Source organism: Simochromis diagramma, unplaced genomic scaffold (assembly GCF_900408965.1).
Source record: "Simochromis diagramma unplaced genomic scaffold, fSimDia1.1 OVJJ01000816.1, whole genome shotgun sequence".
Taxonomy (NCBI): Eukaryota; Metazoa; Chordata; class Actinopteri; order Cichliformes; family Cichlidae; genus Simochromis; species Simochromis diagramma.
In genome coordinates this window covers 17618871-17640331 of record NW_024386908.1, presented here as the reverse complement: position 1 = coordinate 17640331, position 21461 = coordinate 17618871, and the positions used below count along the sequence as shown (strand labels likewise).

General features: G+C 41.5%; 1 protein-coding gene across 5 annotated transcripts in view; it reads left to right on the top strand.

Annotated features, from left to right (window-relative positions):
- The window catches only part of plxnb2a.1 (plexin b2a, tandem duplicate 1), a 225747-nt gene that overhangs the window by 72952 nt on the left and 131334 nt on the right, over positions 1-21461 (top strand). For 3 of the 5 annotated variants that reach the window (XM_040035794.1, XM_040035798.1, XM_040035795.1), the window contains one exon: positions 18594-18646. The exons of the other annotated variants lie outside the window; for them this stretch is intronic. The gene's annotated coding sequence lies outside the window, so the exon portion shown is untranslated. The remainder of the gene's footprint in view (positions 1-18593; positions 18647-21461) is intronic. 5 annotated transcript variants of the gene reach the window in all.

Below are 21461 nucleotides of genomic sequence, written 5' to 3'. Positions count from 1 at the left end.
ATGAAAACAAAGGCACTGCGCATGCGCGTTTTACTCCCATTCTATCGCGATATTTCATTTTCCTATCGTTGCCTAACATTATACCGGTATTACCGTGAACGGTATAATATGGCCCAGCCCTAATTTAAAGTAACGTGTAGAGTATAAAATGGGGTCACACCTGTGGCTTGGAGTAGGCCTGCTTTGCATGGGATTGGAAAACACTGTTTCAAAAATGGCCACAGAGATCTTCTGCAGTCAGTGGTAAGAATGTAAAAATGCTGGTTCTGCTTTTCATCAGTCCAACAAGTTTTTACTCGTAGCTTTCTGTTGTATAATGAGTATTACACCCTCACGGGGTACAGTGTAAGAGCGCTGTGGTATTTTATTGATAAATTCCTCCACTCAGTCAAAGACCTACTGCTTTTCTTTCTGTGGGCTATATCATATAAAATTCTCAAAGTCGCTTCATTAAAGTGAAGTTGCTGTGTCAACACATACCTTTTGCTTAAGTGCCTTCTTATTATTTAGCCTCACAATGGACACAGAAACATGCAGTATTTCTGCAACACACACGGGAGGCTGTCAGGGTGATGGAGAGAGCACAGGAAGGGGCGTCTGATAACGCCTCCAACACAGGAAGTAGTTCTGCAGTAATGAAACAGTTGTGGAGCTGTGCTGATGCTTATCATAAACAGTCTTAAGTACAACAAAAGACTGTCTGTTAGTATTTAACAGTGTGTATTGAACATAGTCGAGATCATATCAGGTGGTAAATCCTTTGAAGTGGAACATTTCCACTCGGCTGTTTCACCTTAAATCAGAAGAGCTCCGGCTGATGCCCAGTTTGAACTGAAAATCAAAGCTTGGTGCTCTTTTTTTTTTTTCTGCATCCATGTTATAATCTTCTTTCCTGTCTTTTGCTATTTTTGCAATTCTGCCACCTGAACATCAGTGGAATAGTGTGAGATTATTAGGGCTCACTCACAGGATCCAAATTCTTTGCAACTGGGGGGGGGGGGGGAGAATTGCTGTTTGCTAGAAGATTTGTATTAAGAGGCCCCAGCCTGGATTCAAATGCAGGACCTTAATGTGAGGCTTACAATTGTAACCGTGCCATGGTTAGTGCTGTTTGGAGGCGATCCATCTCTGAACAATTGTGATCCCACTCAGGACTGACAGCAGTCAGCCTCTGAAGGTTTGTAGGCTGGTGTGGGACTTTAAACTGTAACCGGTGTGCACATGGGTCGATTTCTGTGGTTGAAAGCTCTGGAAAAAACCCATTAAATGGACTTTAAGTTGAGTTTGTCAAACAGTGCTTACATGCTTTTATATTTGTTGATCAGACTAACAAATAAGGTAATAAACACAGGGTCATGAGTGACAATAATTGAGACCAAATAGTGATGAAAAGGGGGAACAGGAGCTTAGGTCCACCACAAAATGCAGAAAATATAGAAAAGCGAAAGTGAATGATTGGCCTTATAAAAGAGGTCAACAGAGAACTAAACACATCAGGTAACTTGTGTGTTTTTGCAGTGGACTGGAAATGAAATGAACATGGGCAGATGGGTAACATAAAAGTGTGCATTGGGGTAATGTGAGCAATTTGAAACTGTGGCTTTCACAGATGACCAAATAAAAATGCATCAATTAGCTGCATCTAACATAGATTTCCACACATTTTTCCATTAATTAGAACTAAACATCAGACTCGTGACATCAAGTGATCACTTCTGAGTGTAAATACATAAAACTGTTAAAGTCACTGGTTGTTCACCAATCCCTAAAGTTTTGAAGCTTTCCTCATCCAGTTTTAGTAAAAATGTTGTTGTTGCCTCGTTTATTTCATTTTACAATCACCAATACTTACACATTTCAAAGTGTGCATTCACCTATCATCAGACTGTAAATGGTAGCGATCGACAGATGCCCAGCCCTATAGTTACAATTCAAAAGCAGTGCTGTTCATACTTAAAATTTATACACACAGGGAAGACCTCTGTTGACCCCAGGTAGTGCATTATCCATATTCTCTTTCTCTGATCCAGCCTGTGTTAGGAAGACACGCTTCTCCACATCCAGTATTCAGCCACCCTCTCATCATCCCGGCCGTATATTCCCAGGAGCCTCTTGACCAAATGTGGAGGCTCAAATTTCAGACCACTGAGACGGGAACTCCAAGAACTTCTGTACATAGACAACGGTTGAGACGAACACTGTTTGTTGAAATGCACACGTGCAGTTTGTGGTGTTTTTAAATACACTTTAGATGCTGTTGAGTGAAGTGTTGTAATTTTCTTGCTGGTTTTTGTAAATTGCGGTTTTTGGGTTGTATACACAGCTAGTTCAAGGAATTGTTCAAGGGTTGCAATGGGCTGGCTGTAATGCTAGTGACTGCGACAAGTACCAAATGTTCAGCAGTGAAGCCTTCTAAACAAAGATGACCCAACAAACTCTCCAAAACAAAACCTTAACTTTAACTCTTCATTTACCCCAGAGGCTTTAAACCTACTGATCCCAAATCCTTCTCTCTGAAGGGCTATGGCTGAGTAGTCGTGTTTTCACCAAGAACTCAAGAAGATTTCAGGAGAATTGGATTGTTCTCAGGTCATTCGTGCTTCCATCTTGCACAAACATGTTCCTACTACCGGGAATAGTTTACTCCTTTGCTTTAGGCAAGGGTGCTGCCTGGATGTAGAGCGCTCAGCTGGCCCGTCATACAGATATGAAACAAGTTAAAGTTCTGACTGTGCATTATTGAGTAATGTCTGGAAAAGTCAGCAGTGCAGTAAGGCTGTTTAAAAAGAAGCCATTAAAAGATAAAAATTCACTAAACATGTAAACTGCATCTTAATTTTCTGTAAAACTCCAAAACATATGTCAGGTCATAAAGCTTATAAATGTAATTGTAAACAGCTTCTTTTTTCTTTTTTAAAAATTTATGTGTGTTTATAATATCTGTATTTATGTATTTATATTAGTTCACATGCTTTTTCCTGCACACGCACACCCACGCTCCTCTGGGAGCTGCACAGGAAAGCGCTGGTTTGTTTTGCAGGAGGAAGTTCAGTGTGTCTGCGTCTTCATTTCGGTGTGGGTGTTTGCGCGTCTCGGAGGGGAGCCACAGCTGCGAGGCCTGGCTCCATGCTGTAAACTCGACTCGCGCTGGAGAGGACAGAGACTGTCATCGTTACTGTTAACAAGTCCAGCAGCTCCTTACTAGCTCCAGCAATATCTGCGCTGAATTATTGCACATATAGTGCATGCATAGAAGAGCATCAGCTGCAGTTTCTTTCCAGATGCATTCACTCTGCAATGAATTTGATCAAACAGGATTTATGTCCGACACAAAAAGCAGCCACTCGGATACAGTACCAACATGCTCACGTATACCTTTTTGTATTGCACCGCTTCACCTTTATTATATCACAGAGCTTCCGTGATTGCACAGGCCTCTATTAACAAAAAGATTTCCGAGTTCCTTCTTCAAATTTGTGCTGCAGAAAAGGTTCTCTGGCAGTGAGAATGACTGTCAGGAGGAAGCAATTGTGCATACAGGGACTGAACGCCTACGTGTGAGCGCGGTGAAAAGGATGCAACAAGCAGTGGATGGATGAAAGAGATTTATTTCCTGGTTAGACACACAACATTAGGTGTGGCTTGGAATTCAAAGTGCAGTGTTTGACTTTAACATTTAATGGAGAGAAAAAAATAAGGTTTGCTATGGTAGACAGCTGCACTTAGTGGCGGGCTCCAGCTCCAGAGACTTTCTTGTTTGTTTGTTCACATTTTTATAAATGGACACAGTTAAATGTGCCAAATATATTAGCAGGTCCTTTAAGTGCTCCTATCACAGACAGTCAACACCTGATTGATTTGATGCTGAAGTAAACTCCATGATTTGGTAGCTTGCAGAACCCATTTCAATAGCAATGTGGATACAGGTTCATTGAGGTTTGTGGGCATTTATTTATGCACATTCGCCTCCACAGCATTTCAGTCGGGTCTGAACATTGACTGGAATTCTGTGTCGTTTGTTTTTCAGCCATTCTGTCAGAGATCTGCTGCCATTCTTGGGATCATTGTCCTACCCCATAAACGACTTTTAGTCCAGCTTTAGCTACAAGGTGGACCACGTCATTTGACTCTAGAATAGTTTGGTGTACAGAAGAGTTCATGGTTCCCAGCCCTGTGGCTGTAAAACAAGCCCAAATAAAAAGGACGTTGTTCCAGAAGTCTTGGTTGAAGTCTTGCTTGGTTGGTACAGAAGCAACTTTGGAAAGCTAAGCCATACTGCCATGTTTTAATTTTTTTTTTTAATTGTTTTTTTTAATTAACATGCTAACTGAGGCCTGTAGAGTCAGAGATGTAACTTGTGGGTTTTTGCAGTTCCTCTGCGTTGCCCTGTCTCACTTTGCAGTGAATTTGCTGTGAGTTCCAATCCAGGGAAGACTGTGATATTGTGTTAACACATTGCTGAACACTACAGACCAGCAAACTGTCAAAACGTCTGCTTTTATTGAGGTGGCCCCACTTTGTGACAATCAGTTGAGCATTTGATTAGCACCACCTGGCTGCTGCTGTCCTTATTAACTCTTATGAAAGGGGTGAGGCTGTACATGGTTTTTCACACGACTATATAAAAGTTAAACGGTACAGTAATGCATTAATTTGTGCATTTACCATCACTATCTTTTATTCAGGAGAATAACATAAAAATAGATATTAGATTAACTAAAAACTGGTTCTGGAAGTTTTTTGGTGGAGTCTTTATTCCCGCTGTAAAGTTGGGAATCTTAAGGTGGGAGTTTGTGGAGGCTGACTCGCTTTTGGAGTCAGCCTCATGTGGACGTCTGAGGAACTGCAATTTTTGGCACATCAGCATTGGTTTCTTTATCTCTCTAAGAAGATTTCTCTGCATTTATTGATAATAGATAAAGAACGTACAACTGTTCATGGAGAAAATAAGCTATACTGGACAGAGCAAAATAAAAATCCGCAAATCACCAGCTAAACCAACTTTCAGTTGTTCTTTTACACTTTATCTTCTTCATCTGCCTCCTCTCTCTCTCTTTCTCTCTCACTGTGCTACCCTTTCCACTCCCTCATGCCCCCCCTCTGCATTTGCCATTACTGTTATTGGTAATAACATTGTAGAGTAGACTAGATTGGAACAGAGCTTTAATGTCCCCGAGGGGCAATTTGGCCTGCAGATGGTATTTTGTTACGAAAGATCCAACCAAAGTGAAATCCAGGGGACAGTATTTTCACACCCACTGCTAGAGACGGGTAATATTGTATTTTAGCTCAGAAAACGCCAATAGTTGATGGCATAAATTACCTCATATACCTGCTGGTGCCACCTACCTCTGCCCTGATGGACTCAATTTGGCTCTCTGTGTAAAGGTTGCTTGGATTTCGGTAAATGACCTGACATTTCTGCACGGCTTTTATACAAGAGAGGGGGGAAAGAAGGCTGATTCACAGTCACATTTTTCTTTGCAATTTGACTCTGTACTTGACAGGCCTGACTCGAGCCCCTCCTCATTATTGCTTAATATATGCTGGATATAGCTTTAATATTGTATCGTAATATGTATAATTTAAAGTTGTGCTGAATTTTGTATGAGGAGGCTGTATTTGAATTCAGGGATGGTGATGCTGGAGGTGACAGACGGAGTCTCACGGAAAGAATAAGTTCACCAATAATTAGTCACAACAAAGCGGGGAAATGAAAAGGCTCATGAATGGATGCAGATATAAGCAGGAGTGGACAAAGACGTGTACGTTCGTCACTAATGAACCGACTTGATCGGACTCTGACAATCACGGGCTGATTATCGCGGCGTCCGCAAGGGCCAACTTATCCGTGTGTGTGATGAAAACTTCGTCTCGCTGTAAATGTGCTGATGCACGATTTAAAAACTACTTTTAAAAAAAAGAAAGAAAGAAGTGATCTCTCTCACTCTCTTATCTTGCGTCCTTTATTATATCCCAGCATTCAGATGGGTACAGCGTGAGATGAGAGAATCAGTTTGTATTGAACATGGCTGAATGCAGTGCTGATGAAAGCTTATGCTGATAATAGCTTTTTCATTATGTCCTTAGCCAGGCTTGGCATTTCATTTTCTATTGCAGACAGAGAGAGAAGTTCAGATTTTCACCACCGCTGCTTTGGGTGTGTGCCGCGTCTCTGGGCCGGGGTTCGATCGTGTGTTTGGAATATTAGTTTTTATATTGCATTTCTGCTCGATTAAGCGCCGCGCAGACAGGAATGTGGGGCACGAGGGGTTGTATTTACGCCTAAAAATAGACGTCTACGATTAATGGAAATCAAACTGAAGCGGCAGATGTTTGAGACTAAATGCCAGCCTGTAGCTCATGGAGCTTGGTAGATTTCATGTAATTTATGCTGCTGTGATCAGTCACGATGTTCAGATATATTTCCCAGATAGGTGGTTATCAGTGCACCAACAGCTGGAAAGCTTAATTAAAACTCAGAAAAGTAAATAGTTGACTGTAGCCTGATGCCGTTTGTATTTCCACCAGCAAGCTACTGTAGCTGGTTGTCTAACATTTGTCTTATCCATACGCAGTGAAGTGCCGTGGACCTGCCGGCCAAGTCTCGCTCCTGCATTTAAGAATTTGTCGGTGATTTATTTTCTGTATTTACGGGCATCAGCACAGGAAACAATTGGCAGGAAGTATCAACCACACCACAGAAACTTGGTGACATTCAGCAACAAAGTGTGGAGTAAAATAACCTGTGCTGGGTCCTGAGTTTTCCCAACTTTCAGCGAAGCAATTGAAGCGACTACCAGTGAGAGCAAAGACTGATATGAGAGGGTGGTAAATCGAATCAGTGATGTTCGTAATGACAGGAGATCAGCTGCAAGGTGATATGATGTGCTTTATATGAGGACGAGGAATTCAGTTTATTTTTTATTTTTTTAACCCCACAAATCAAAGATGGAAGTTAAGACTGATCATGTTGCACAGGGAGAAAACAAAAAAAAAAAAAGCCTTAACAGAGCCAACAAAACATTAAAAATTATGTTTAAGGCTTCAGTAACACAGACTCGGAGACTGCCCGGTCACCAACCGGTCCCCAACTGACTTTATCTTAGAAAAAAAGAGTTTCTTTTCACTTTCTTTCCGGAGCTGCTGTTTCTGTAAACGAGCGGTGTAAAGTTTTATTTTCACAGGAGCGCTCTGTCCCCAACCCCCGGGCCTCGGACCGGTCCATGAGTCGTTTGGTACCGGGCCGCGAGAGTTGAGGCTCAGGTGTGAAATGTATGGTTTTCTGGGTTTTTATCGGTTTTCAGTGTTATTTTGTTATCGTTTTTATCGTTAACTCGGTTTTCCTGGGTCTTTTCACGTGTGTTATGAATAAATCTCCTTTTTTTTCGGTACCGGTACTAGTTTGATTTTGTTGTATTTATCCGCGACACCTTAAAGGCCAGTCCGTGAAAATATTGTCGGGCATAAACCGGTCCGTGGCGCAAAAAAGGTTGGGGACCGCTGCTCTAGTGTGTCCGAAAATCTTAAGCTGTCGCATGGACGTGGTTTGAATTTCGATGTCAGTGAAGAACAAATCTGTGAGGACGGTGTCGATGGACGTGGATGTCAGTAGGGTTTTACCCCGTCTGTCACCTCGACATTTCTGGACACAGATGGTGACTATGATTTATAAAGACCCGAAGCCTTGGAACCTGCTATTGATTGTGTTCCTTGAGGTCAAAGGACAAGGAAGCCTAGAGCTGTTTTCCAGTAGACTGACTTATAACCTTTTTTATTTGACTAGAGGAGTCTCCCCCTGCTGGCCATTAGAAAGACTGCAGATTTAAGGCATTTCTGCATTAACTTGGACCTCATATCGAAGCTACATCCATCTTTTATATAAAGGCTTAATGTCCTCGATGCATTTTGCAAAGGGTGTTTCAACTCACTTTTTTCTTTTGCTGAATTATTGCTGTCAGTCTCCCTGAAATAAAAGGAGAGGCATGCAGTGCTAATGCTGAGCTCAAACACAGCCTTAGGCCTGAAATAGAGAAATCCGTCTCATTCATGAAGCAAATTAAACTTGTGACATCATATAATAGGAGTCAAATTCTTTCATCCTAAAGGACAAATTGTTTATTTGTTTTTGTTTTTATTTTATTTTTTTCTAGCACTGAAATTAAGGTTTTCAAAATGGTCCGTCTTCCTCTCGCCCCCAGAGTTTGTCATGGTATTCTTGGAATGTCATAAAAATATGACGTTGAAATATAGACACAAGGAAATTTGGAAAATAGTTTAGTTAGAATAGTTTAATAGTTTGAAGTCATACTTGGAAATTTCGAATGTGTTCAGCACATTGAAAAATGACCATAATAAACTAGGAAAGAACATTTTTATCCACTGAAGTCACTAAAGCTGAAAGTAATGGACAGCAGTGGGAAAAGTCATAAATTTAAAGTCCACAGCATCTGCTCGGTTTCCACACCCTTCTGGTTGCTTCAGATTGGAAGTCGTGGGATTTTTGTTTACTCGGCAAACACCACATGCTTCTGATCTGTGCAGATACCCGTCGGGAGAGACTGATATTGTGTAGAAGTCCATTCCGCTGCCATCAAGCCTGCTCTCTGTGTCTCCCTTTATCCCTGAGGAATGTCAGTCACGTTGAGTAGAACCAGATGTGTTCACCCCCACCTTTCCAGCCATCCATCTCTTCAGTTTTTATCCACTTTGAAGATTTTTAAAGATTAATGTGAGAATTCTGTGAATTTCTCACTTTTTTTTTTTTTTTTTATATAATTTTTTTCAGCTACTTTATTTCACCACTAAAAGAACGATAAGAATGTTCAGGAGCCCATCAGTTTCCCAATCACACTGATGTCCTAGTTTTAAACTTGAGACTTTTTTTTAAAAAAAGTAGGAGGAAGTTTAGATTGTGTTTTGTTTTTGTTTTTTTGTTTTTTTAAACAAAGGTGTTTATTTATTTATTTTTAATGCTGTCATTAGTCATAGCAGAAAGCTGAAAAAGTCAACTACTGTTATCTCATGCAGTAAAATGACAGGCACTGGGTAAAATTTAGACCAAATATCAAAAAAGCATTGGATTTATCCATTTATTTATTGGGAAGTATGCAAGAACACCATCATAAATTATAAATAATATTAATAATAGAAAACTGCTCTTTATTAAACGTTCATTTGGATATGTTATGTGATGTCATACCTAAGGAATGTCACACTGAAGCTGAGAATGTGTTGCGTTTTTATCACATTCACGCTTTAATGTGTGAAACCATTCACCTGCTTTTAAGTACATTGTGTGCCTTGTACATGCGAAGGTGTAAATTAAATATCAGTCCACCTAATCACATAACAGCAGTTTCTACAGGTGCTCAAATACTGTATGGGCTTGAAGCATCCATCATTCTGTGTTAGCTTGAACTACATTTCATAGACCTGTAGAATCAGATATTTAACCTATAAGGTGCTCGCTCACCTAGTTTTTACATGAAATTAATGTTTTTGAGAAGGTAAATGTGAGATGGTCAGGTGGGGGATATCTGATGAACAACTTCATACGTGTGCTAACTAATTTGTTTATCCATTATTCATAACACCAACAGCTGGTGCAGTTTATTTTAAAGACATAAGTATAAGACATAAGTGAGGAACTTTCCTGCTTTTCACACTCCAGGGCACAATGCCAGTGTGCTGTTTGTGCAGCGGCTGCTAATGATCACAATAATTACATCAGTTTTGAAAAGAGATTTCTCTAAATTGTTGCCAGTCAGTTAAAATAAATTGATTTGGCCTCAAAATGTAGCAATTTTAAATTTGAATGCAACCTTGAAATGATGGGTTTAATGTTGTAAACGCCACTCTTGCTCATACTGGTTATTTAAGCGTCCTCTGCCACTATTTTAAACTAAAATTACAGATGTGAAACCTTTGAGGTGTGAAAACACTGTTTAGATTCTGGCTTTCTATATTTATGGACCAGTCACAGGAAGTTAGATGATGTCTTAAGTAGTCAAATTGAAATATATCAACACTTGGTATGGCTTATTGCTGTTTCAAAGAGAATGAGATGATATGAGAGAGAAATGCACAAAGTGGTAATGAAAATAAACCCAGTAGTTTCTTTTCATTTGCTCGAACTGCACTAAGTGAAGATATCAGGTGCACTTTCTACCGACCAATCATAGGCAGATCCTTCTTATATAGGTGATGATGGGACATTGATCAGTCATGTCATCACGCAGTTACAAAAAAGGTTAATTTTAAATATGTTTAGTGTAAAAAGTGATTTTAATTTTGAGGCATTCAAATCAAGCTGATCGATGATCTTCTGATACTTTAAACAAGGTCATTTTTGAGGCATCCTTATATTTTTGCCTCCCATCATTGATCCATGATACAAGATCCATTACACAGTAATTTATAAGGACACGTCGTCAACTACAGCCTCCTACAATCCTGCATAGACTGACCTTCAGCTGCCTGGACCGGCGCCCTCTGGGGGCTGTCTGCGCACGGATTTTAGCATCCAACCCAACATGGCGGCTCATTTCATAACTTTCTCTTATATTCCAGGAATAGTCCAGAGACAGTGGTGACTGTTCAAAGTTTCCTGCAGTGTGTGGTTATGCTGCTGATTTGCACAAAGTGGCCTAGCAGGCACCCGACCATGCCCAGTGCTTCAAACACAAAAGGATTCTAACAGGTCTGCTCCCAGGTTTTTCACTCTGAGGAAAAAAGATGTCATCTTGTTCTATTGAGACATGTGCATGTCATTTTACAGACTCTTAACTTGTATCTTTTAAATGTTTCGAAGTTAGACTTTAAGTGACAGAGTCACTGTGGTTATGTTAAGAAGCTCAGGTTTATAAATGTATGGAAGTAAATGAATGTGGAGGAGGAGGGTGTGCAGTCGGCCTTCTCGGGGGAAATAAAGGAATATTGCCAACGTTTGTTGCAGGATAATGTTCCCTTGTAAATCTTTGGAAATAAGTTTTCATTGAGAGATAAATTGAGGTGGGAGGAGGTGAGATATTCAGATGGGGAAAAAAGAGAGTTGAAGAGAGGCAGAAAGATCCTTTTTTTTTCTTTACTGTTTGCACATATTGGCTTTTGGTTGGTGTATCTAAGATTTGTCTGACCTCTGTCTTTTTCTCATTTCCTGCTCTTTACCACTCTCCAAACATATCTCTGTAAACAAAGAAATTCCTCCACCAACATGGATCCGTTTAGCTTTCCACTTCATTTCGGAGCCGGGCTGTCTCAGCGGCCCTGATCACAGCGTACTGATAGAGCCAGATTCAACAGCTCCTGTCGGACTGTTAAACAAACTGCTGCGGCTCTGTTCAGCTTGCCAACCTTTATCTCTTCCCTCCCTCGGTTCAGACTTTCTGCCTCCTCTTTTTCTTCTCCTTGAGCTTAAACATTTGTGAGGGGTGTAGTTTTTCCTATTTTTGTGACAAATTTCCTGCTTTACACAAAGCTGTTGCTTAATGTAAACCACTTTGTGATTATGTATTGGAATGTGTCAAATTGGCCTTCATCCTACAGCCCAGTCTCACCACAAAGGATAGTGGTTGGTGTTTAAAGGGGGTTGAAACAGTCATAGTAACGTAGGTGAGCTTTTGTGTTGCGGCGTGTAAACATGTTTGGCCTATTCAGACATGTTGTCACCAACACAAGTTTTGATGACTAAATAAGAACCAAACCATCCAGACGTGTTTTGATGCTTATCTGGGTTACGGGAGCAGGAGTACCTCTCCTGGGAGACCTCATTCAGCTCTTCTGTGGGAGGCATCAAGATATTCCCAAGCCAGCCTACAGATTTAATCTTTCCAACGGGTCCTGGGTTTGTGCCAGGAAGACAGTGCCGAAACACCTCACCTAGTCGGTGTCCAGGAGTCATTCTAGTCGGATGCCTGAACTGCCTCAGCTGACTCCTTTCGATGTGGAGGAGTAACGGCTCTACTCTGAGCTGCTTCTGTTAGCAATCTTAATGTTTTGGTCACTACCCAAAGGTGAGAGTAGGAATGTAGATCGACTGGTAAATCAGCAGCTTCGCTTTCACGCTCACCTCTCTTCACCACAGCAGGCTGAAACAGTGTGTGGATTGCTGCTGACACGCCACCAACACCCCAATTGGGTAACCAAACAATTAAAAATTTTGCATATAAGATTCTTTTCTCCATACCCAAGTCTTTTGTTTAATCTGCAGCATTGGCAAATGCGTAAACCTACTGACTCCACTGGCACTGCTTCATGCCTGCTTATAGAACCAAATGACTGGGTTTGCATCAGACGTTAGTGAGGAGGATCTCTGTCTATGCTGCTCCCCTTGGAAAGACATGGGAACTATTCTAAATTAAGGGTCGTTTCTATCCAATATTCACGTCACATCTCTGCTCCTCCTCATGTTGTACAAGCTAACGTGCCAAGAAACATGTGCACAAACCGTGAGCGCCACGTCCATGAGAAGACGACGTAACACCAGACTGTAACATTAACGTTGATCATGACCCAAGATGAAGAACTTTGTGATCCTGCTCTGGCCATTACATCGATAAAGACCACCGTGGTCCTGCTGTGTTATTGATGCAGAGAGGATTTGCGTGTTTTGGCTCCAGTGTGCATTATAGTAATAATGCAGAGGTCTGTGTATCAGTCCTGTTCAGAGGCCTCATTACATTTTTGAACTCTGAAAAAGAGCAGCACAGTTGCATAAAGACTCAGTACAGCACAGTTTGGATGAAGATTTCTCCCTGCATGCCTTTGGCCTCATAAACTGTGTGTGTGTGTGTGTGTGTGTGTGTGTGTGTGTGTGTGTGTGTGTGTGTGTGTGTGTGTGTGTGTGTGTGTGATCGTGATCTGATGACACAGAGCAGAAGTGTCCTGCTCTGCTTTGCTTTCCTGCGGGATGAAGGGATGGAGAGATGGATGGAACGAGAGAGGTGGCGTGTTGTTTGGGAAGTGGGTCAAGAGGAAGTTGAGGGTGTGTTGTTGTTTTTGTTTTTTTAAAGTGTGTGTGTGTACATGTGATGCTTTACAGCTGAGACCGGGTTGTTGGTCAGTATGGGAATTTGTTCTTTTGTGTGTGTGTCTGTGTGTGTTGATGGTGCATAACTTAATTCCACCGGGAAGCCAAAGCAACAGCGCGCCTCTGCTTCCTGTCCTAATTGCTTAAAGTCCCACACAAATAAGCCTGCACGCACACATACACATTTGGAAATCCCACGTTTAAAAAGGACTTATGCAGATGCTCTTAGCATTTGCATAGTTTTAACATTCATTATCCTTTTTGACAAAATAGCTAATTTATTTTTTTCACAGTGCTTGCACACACATTTCCCCCTTTCTGTTTTGCCTCCCTGATTTCTGTGCATCCTCCTTAAGACGCTGCGGCTAATGTATTAGCACCTGCAGACATTAGCGTTGATTAGCGGGCATGTTTGTGTCCACCTGAAGATTATTCACACCAATTCATGAGCAGAATACGAAGCCATGTAGCTGCTGCACACTCCCCTTTCTTCCTCGGTTTGTCTTAGACTTTGTCCACCTGCTGCTGCCTGGTGACGGGCAGGTAGCGCACTCGAATTTTGCACGAGCTCGGTCGTTGGAAGCAGCTGCTGCGGTTTTTATTTAGGGGAAAGTGCAAAGTGTGTTTGGGGCAGCCTCTGTTTTGACTGTCTCTCTTGGCTCGCGCTGTGTATGTGTGTGTTTTTCTGGCACAGAGGTCAGAGCATGAGCAGAGTGGCATCCCTGCCTCCAATCTGGACCTGCTGGGTGACACTCCATCCTCCGTCTGCCTCATTTGTATTCCAGCAGAGCCAAAAATGGAAAGCAAATCAGGATTTATATTTCTGCCCCCTAATATAAATCATTGCAATGTGGTAATACATTCAGTTCACATCACCATCACACTATATATGTAAAAAAAAAAAAAAGTGCTGAAGAAAGTTTTAAATCAAAATAAAATGCAGCCCAGGTCCGTTTAGCTTTTTCCTACCATTTGCTGACTGACAGCAGAGCCCGTTTTTGAATCCCGTTCAATAGAAGAAGCATAGTGCAAATGAAAGAGGCGAAGAGGAGGTCAGTGCAGGGTGAGCTGAAGAGAAGAATGCACAATAGCCTTCTGAAAATTTAATAAAACTCACGGAAATGTTTCAGATATTTTCAGATTCTTGTGTTTCTGTACCTGTCAGGGCTCCAATTAAGGAAAAAGAAAGTTTACCATTTTATCTCTGCACATAGTGCACGCACCGCAGGTCGAGGTATTCCTTTATTTTACTTAAAATGATCTCAGAGAAGAATACATGCCGTTTTCTTCCAATTATCATTTTCAGAGCTACTAATTTTGATTTACTCTCTTGTCATTATGAGACAATGGGCTTGTGATTAACTGACCTTTTGCTAGTCATTATAAGAAAATTGTATTACAATATTTTTTTAAAAGTATTTTAATTATAATGCATGCTTTTTGGATTGACTACCACAGTTTCTAACAGGGGTTGAACTTTAAACTTTCATATTATTTATAGTGTGTTTTAAATCGTTTAAGTGTTCTGCAGCAGCCCGACTGACAAAGTGGATTCCATTTTAGGATTGCTATAGTCCAAAAAAAGAGATTTCTGTCTGTAGTCATATATATTTGGCAGTGAGTCTCCATCAGTAAATAAGTGGAGGAATGTTTGCTCACTCTTCTTTGCGATGCTGCTTCAGTTCACTGAGTTTTGCACTTATTCCTCCCTGCACAGCTCTTAAAGTCCCACTTTTACTGGGCCACTGCAGCAGCTCGATTCTTCTCTTGTTCATTTATTCTGTTGTAGATGTACTGCTGTGACTGGGATCATTGTCCTGTCACATCACCCAGGTTAGGCCCAAGCCTCAAGGGTACTTTTGTATACAGAGGAAGGAGCTTTTGGTTGACTTGGTGACTCCAAGATGCCCAAATCATCACCCTTCCACCACCATGCTGGCAGCTGGTATGAGGTATTCATGCAGATATGATGTGGTGCTATGGTGGAGATGGGTAGCAAAGTGGTTTGCAGCTGCACAATAGGTGTAAAGCAACCTAAATATTGCTGAGCTGGCATTGGGATTAATGCTACATCCACTCTAGCCCGGATAAATTTGAAAACGTATACGTCTGAAAACGCTTCGCATCCACACTATCGTTTTCAGACGTTTTCACAGAGTTCTTCATCCACATTGAAACGGCTGAAAAAATTCGACCTGCCTCATTTCTGTCTGCCACTTTTTAAATTTTCGGCTCTTTGAAACGTCGCGGCAAAATGTTGAGGAAAAGCACAGAGTTTTTTAAATGGACTAACAATGAGGTGGAGCTGTTGCTGCAAGTAACACAAAAATACAAAGTTGCAAAAGAGAATTAAAGAATTTGAAGAAAAGCTATCTGAGCAAGCAGACTGATACAAAACAACTGCTGTGTAATGCCCTCCGCTATCTTAGTTTAATTGGTCACATGACTGCATCACATAACTAAAATGTGTCATTGTTTTTGAAAAGGCTCCGGGTTCGCTGTCCACACTACAACGCGACCGAAAACGCAGTCTCAGTGTGGACGGAAGGCCAAAACGGAGAGAAAACGTTGCGTTTTCAAACGAAAACACATTAGTGTGGACCTAAATGTACCGGGATTGTGACTGAGGTTGACTTCATGGTCTCCCTGAACTAACACAATGTTTAGAATACACTAAGTAATCAAAGTCACACTTTAATGTTCATTCCTGAAACATATCTACATTTACCTGCATTTATAAATGAGCCAAAATTTTATTAAAGAGCCAAAATTCACAGGCGTAAACAAAAAGTAAAAGGTAAAAACAAACGTTTTGGGGTTTGTTTTTACCTTGAATGCATCACAGTAACTATTTAATCACTGTTTATCATATAAGCCTGTCCACGTGAGTTTTAAAAATATGAGGATTCATAGAGCGTCTCAGTTTCAGCCCCTTGAATGGTTTTTGGTCATAGGAAGTGTAGATTGCCGTTTGGGAATAACATGAACTTGGAAATGTGAGTCACTCTGTTGTGTGTCTGTTTCTTGGGGAAGAGGCTGTATCTTCTGTTGGACTGCTGCAGGATTTATCATCATCCACACACACGTGTCGAACAAAAGCCTCCAAATAAAAACATTTTAAAAAACAGAATTTGTCTGATTTGTAGCTAAACCTCAGCTGCTGTCGTTCCTTCAAGATTTAATCCGTCGCTTTGGGTTATTCAGACGCCACGTTTCCTTATTCTCCACGCCATCTCGCGGCTCTGTGTGCTTTAGAAATAAAAAGCACTTTTTTGTGTGTGTGTGTTATACTTATCGTAATATGATAACTACTCTATAATTGTCAAGTGAGCGGTGTGGTCGGCTCCTAAAGCCCGGATGATGAATGTTTGTTGTCTTTACGGTTTTCAAGTTACTTCCTGCTGATGGAAGGAGACATTGTGTCGACTGATGCTTCGCCATCTGGATCTTTTAGATGCTGGATGTTTAGATGCTAGAACATATGGACACACACACAGATGCACACAGACACACACGCGACTGGGCGCTGGGATCCAGAAGCATATGGTTCTTTGAGATAGTCGAGACAGACTGGGCTATTCTGTTGGATAGCACCGAGGGCCTCGACATTGTTAGAAGTGCTGCCAAACAAACTTCACCACACACACACACACACACACACACACACACACACACACACACACACACACACACACACACACAGTCTCGCCTCACTAGCTTCTTTTTCTGCTGGTTTCAGTGTGATGCGAACGGAGGCACGGACGACCTTAATTCTTGTTTCTGGAGCAGAGGCGAGCAGCGTCCTCATCGCACTGTGAAATGAAAATGAAGATACCTGTGAACCGTATTACTGCAGGCTTATTCAGCAACATTTAGACCTCGGCTGGGCTTTGTTCATTAAATGTTCTCAGCGTCTGTAGCTTTTTGTCTGCTCGGTTGTCTCATTATGAAGATTAGTCCCCAAATTGATTTTTTCTTTTTATCTTTTTGGTTTAAAAAGTCCTTTTGTTTTACCTGGTGTGCCTATAAGCATTAATGCTATCATTATGAGAGGGAAAACTGAGACCCTCTCTCTGTATTATCACAAATTAAAATGCCTTTAGTTTAATGTATGCCCCAGTGAAGGGCTCTGTTTAAGCTCGGGCACAGCTCCAGCTTTTTGTTATTAGTCCAGGCAGTAATATGTCTTTTCTCTAATAGATAGTATAATATTTCTGGCTCTTGCTGTGAATGAACTGGGTTTAATTAAAAATGCCATCACTGGCTTCGCTGTGATCTCCAGGCTCGTTGTGTAGCAGGCTCTGCAGCTCTCAGGACACATTTCATTTCAGTTTTTGTGCACGGAGCAAGCTGAGGTACCCAGACTTTGTATGGAAAATGGGACAATAACCAACAAATGAAGTCCAGCTAATTCATAGCTGGACATGAGGCTCGGTCTACAAAAATCATGAAGTATTTGATGATTTGTGGTGTTGCTGTGTTCTGATGGCACATGTCTTTAGTACAGTTTGGTCCACAGTGTAGCAGCTGGAACAAGTAGACTCATAATCAGAAATTTAAGTGTTTATCACACTTTTAATTGTTAACGTTATGGTCATGCACATAAGACTAGGGGCAGAGTCCAGAACACATGAACTAGTTATCATGCTCAAGAAACCAGTTTGAGATGATTTGAGATTTGAGCTTAGCCTGAACCGTTGATACAAGGCAGGATGGAACAATGTTTTCATGGTATTCATACCAAATTGTGCCTCGGCTATTGAAACTTATCAGACCAGGCAATGTTTTCCAGTCTTCTGTCTTATTTTGGTGAGCCGGTGTGAACGATGGGTTGGTTTTCCTGTCCTTGGATGACTTGAGTGACACCCGGTGTGGTCTTCTGCTTCAAGGTACGATGTGTTGTGCAATCAGAGATGCTCTTCTGCGTGGCTTGGTTGTAATGAGTGGCTATTTGAGTCACTGTCGCCTTCGTATCTGCTTAAAGCAGCCAAAGGGCATTCTCCTCTAAACTCTGACACCGAGAAGACATTTTAACCCTGTGAACTGCCGCTCACTGGATATTTTCTCTTTTTTGGGCCATTCTCTGCAAAAACAAGAGATGGCCGTGTGGGAGAATCTGAGCAGATCAGGAGTTTCTGAAATATTCACACCAGCCCATGTTGCATGGTTAGTCAGATAGCTACAAACTATGATGCCAGCATAGAGTCATTAATAACTCCACACGAGGGAGATGATCAGGGTAAATAGACAAAGTAAAAGAAAAAAAAAATAATGGGGAGGATTTGTAAGGAAAAGTCTGGATCGTTGCCCTTAAGCTCCTCAGACAGAATCGACAAAAGAAACACGATGCAGTCCCTGCAGTCCTCAGGTTTAATCAGGAACAAATATGTCACCTGGATTTGACCTGTAATCCTAGTGCAACCCTCAGGCCAGCCATTCATTCCTTCAGTTTTCAGCAAATCCAAGCTGTGCTGTGAGATATCAGATGACTAATGGCCTCTGCTCTTTACCCAAACAGGTTTTTTATATATAACTCGAGTCATGTTTTTTGTGCTTCTTTCAGGAGACTGAGGTGATTGATGTCACCAGGGATCAACAGGCCTGAACACTGAATAAGTAAGAGCTACAACTGCTGCTGCCTTTTATTTTGAAAGCCCTTTTCATTTATTGTGTTGCCAGTTTTTAGAAACTACTCCTGCTCTTTTATTCATTCCCATCCATTCCTATTTCTGCTCATTTCTCAAGCTCCCCTTCACCCCTCTTCCTCTCAGGAATGCCATTGGCTGTTTATTTTGGCAGATTCAGCTGCTCATGTGTTTGTGGCGTTGGTGGGAGGGGGCTAACGGGGTTAATTGAAGGCTTCGGGATGTTTTTAAGAAATGAATTCCTGCTGAGACCCCGCTGCCCCTCAAACAAGCACTCTTCTCATATATCAGCCAATTACTGACACTCTACACACACCTTTCTCTGGCTCTGGTTATGGGACTGCTTTCTATGATCTGCTTTCTCCATCTATTTTCTGAGTTTCCCAGCCGTCCAGGATCTGAAAAGTGAAAAACATCAGAACATTAGTATTCTAATTCTCCACTAAATTCTGAGAGGTTAGGGCCTCAAGAACTTGGTGAGTTTTAGGTGAAAGACTTTCCTTATGAGCGCCCTCATGAGCTCAATCTTTAATCTTTAACCTTTTGAACAATCTGACTCAACAAAAGTTTTCCACTTTCTGAAAATCTCCTCATTTCCAGCTCTAAAACTCTGATTCCTCCTCTCTGGGTCTTGGGCATGAAGGATGAGGATTTGTTTAGATGTCGACCGGACAAGCTTGTTAGAGGTTTTTTGGTTCATGTCGGAGCGGACCTCAGCCACATGTCCCGACATGAACCAATCTCAGCTCTACTTTTCATTCTGGGTGGCATCCAGCATAGTTCTCGACCGCTCCTCTCCAGTTTCAAATTGGCCCCCAGAGGCCCCAAGAACATTAGTTTTTCCCCAGTTCAATTCAGTGTTATTTACACTGTGGCCAGTTCCAAACAGAAGGTGCTAACAAGATGATGGCGACAACAAGTTTGTGTACTTAGGGTTTTGCATTTTGGCTCGATGATGGCTGTCTTACCCGTTTTTTTTTAGATTTACTTGTAGAGCTGCCCAGAGTTAAATGTGAATAAACGGCTCATTCTGGAACAGAGATCGCTTTTGTTGGATCTTTTGTAGTGTATTCGTGCATTTTTGCTGTTTTTGTTTCCTATTAAATGGAATGTCCTGACTAGATTTTTGAAAAGAGGAAAATGTGGCTTTATTGGCCCTGAAAGGTAAAAGCCTTTTGAAGCTGTGAGTACAGCCAATATCTCACACGGTATAAGAGAACCTGGCATCACCTAAAATTTATCAGACTATGCCTAAAGTGCTAAGCGAGATATCTGCAAATAAAAGTGCAGAATCTGTAGGTAAGAGACGGGACTTTTCAGTTTCCTTTTACACGAGTAATCATATTTGAGAGAAACAATTACTAACATGCAGCTCCTTTGCATAGCATCTTGCTAGCGCGCCAAAAAGCTGACTATTGTCCCCAGAGGATAAGCCAGCACAGCTTCGATGGCTTCCCAGAGAAGCTGTTTACTTTGAGATGTCTCCACTGAGGGGGAGATCATTTAACACGGGGCTTTAAATATTCTGAAAGCTTATTATGTTTGACATCTTTGGAAACTTTAAAGGATGGCTTTGTGGAGATTTAAAATTTCTGCCGTCAGATTCGGTAGCAAGGCGGTCGCGTTTAACAGCGCTGCTTTTTGTCCGAGAGTCAGCCGTGTTGGTCGTGTCGATGGGGTTCGGCTGCATGTGCAGCAGCTACAGGCCGCTCTATTTTAAGAGTGAGGTGTTTAGCATATTTTTACATCAGCACACTAACAGCCTTTCTCACTTTATATAATTATGTCCTCTTGATGGCGGCTCATCTGGACCTGATTCGACTGATTGTTTCAGAGGCTTTTTGCACCCTGCGGAGAATGAGTGGACCGTATGCTGATAAAATACTGAATGCTTTTAAAATAGTTTGATGTAAGAGTTTAAATATATCAATTAGTGAAATCATTTATCAGCTCTCTCGGTCCAGATACGTTGCTGGGGTGGGCTTCAGAAACCCACGCTGGACTGAAATGAAACTTCTCGGTGTGACCGGTTGATTTAAATGGTCGTCTGATCTGAATGACTGCTTTCTATGATCTGCTTCTGTTCGCTCGCAGTCTGCCAACTCATATTATAGCGTGTCTGAGTGTGAGTGTGTGTGTGTGTGAGTGTGTGAGTGTGTGTGTGTGTGTGTCTGCCTCTCCTCCGCTTCCCCTTCTGTCTTCCATCCATCACCGTTTTCCTCTTGCCTCCATGTTCTCAGTCTCTCATTCCCTCGGTGTTATCCACTGTGTTTTTTAAAGTAGTTCTTGTTCCCATAAACGGCTCCATTTTCCCAGCCGTCTACAGCGGCTTGTTCCTTGTCACTCTCTGAGATCTTGAAGAAAAGCAAATACAAGGAACCATGTTTGGCTGACTTTTAAAAATATCAGCTTCTCATGGTCAAGTTATTATCTGATGTGACCCCAGTGAGCCGATCAGCCCTGCACTGTTTAGGTTTATTTATTTTACCCTTTGCTTTTGATCAAACTGCAGTTATTTGCAACCTCAGATAGGAGTACAAAACTTGGTGCACTATTAATACGTTTCCGTACGAGTCACAATCCACCAGGGGAAAAAAACAAAAAACTTTTACAGCATTTAAAGACGTGTTTATTCAGGTTTTTGGATTGGTAACCTGTTCCCTTACACTTCTTGTAATCTAGTAAGCACTGGAGCAATGAAAACAATAAAAATAAGCCGGCGGTTTTAGCCTTTGCAGTTTGTTGTCGTTCTTGTGAGTCTGTCCTCCTTCTAAAAGTGTTAAAAA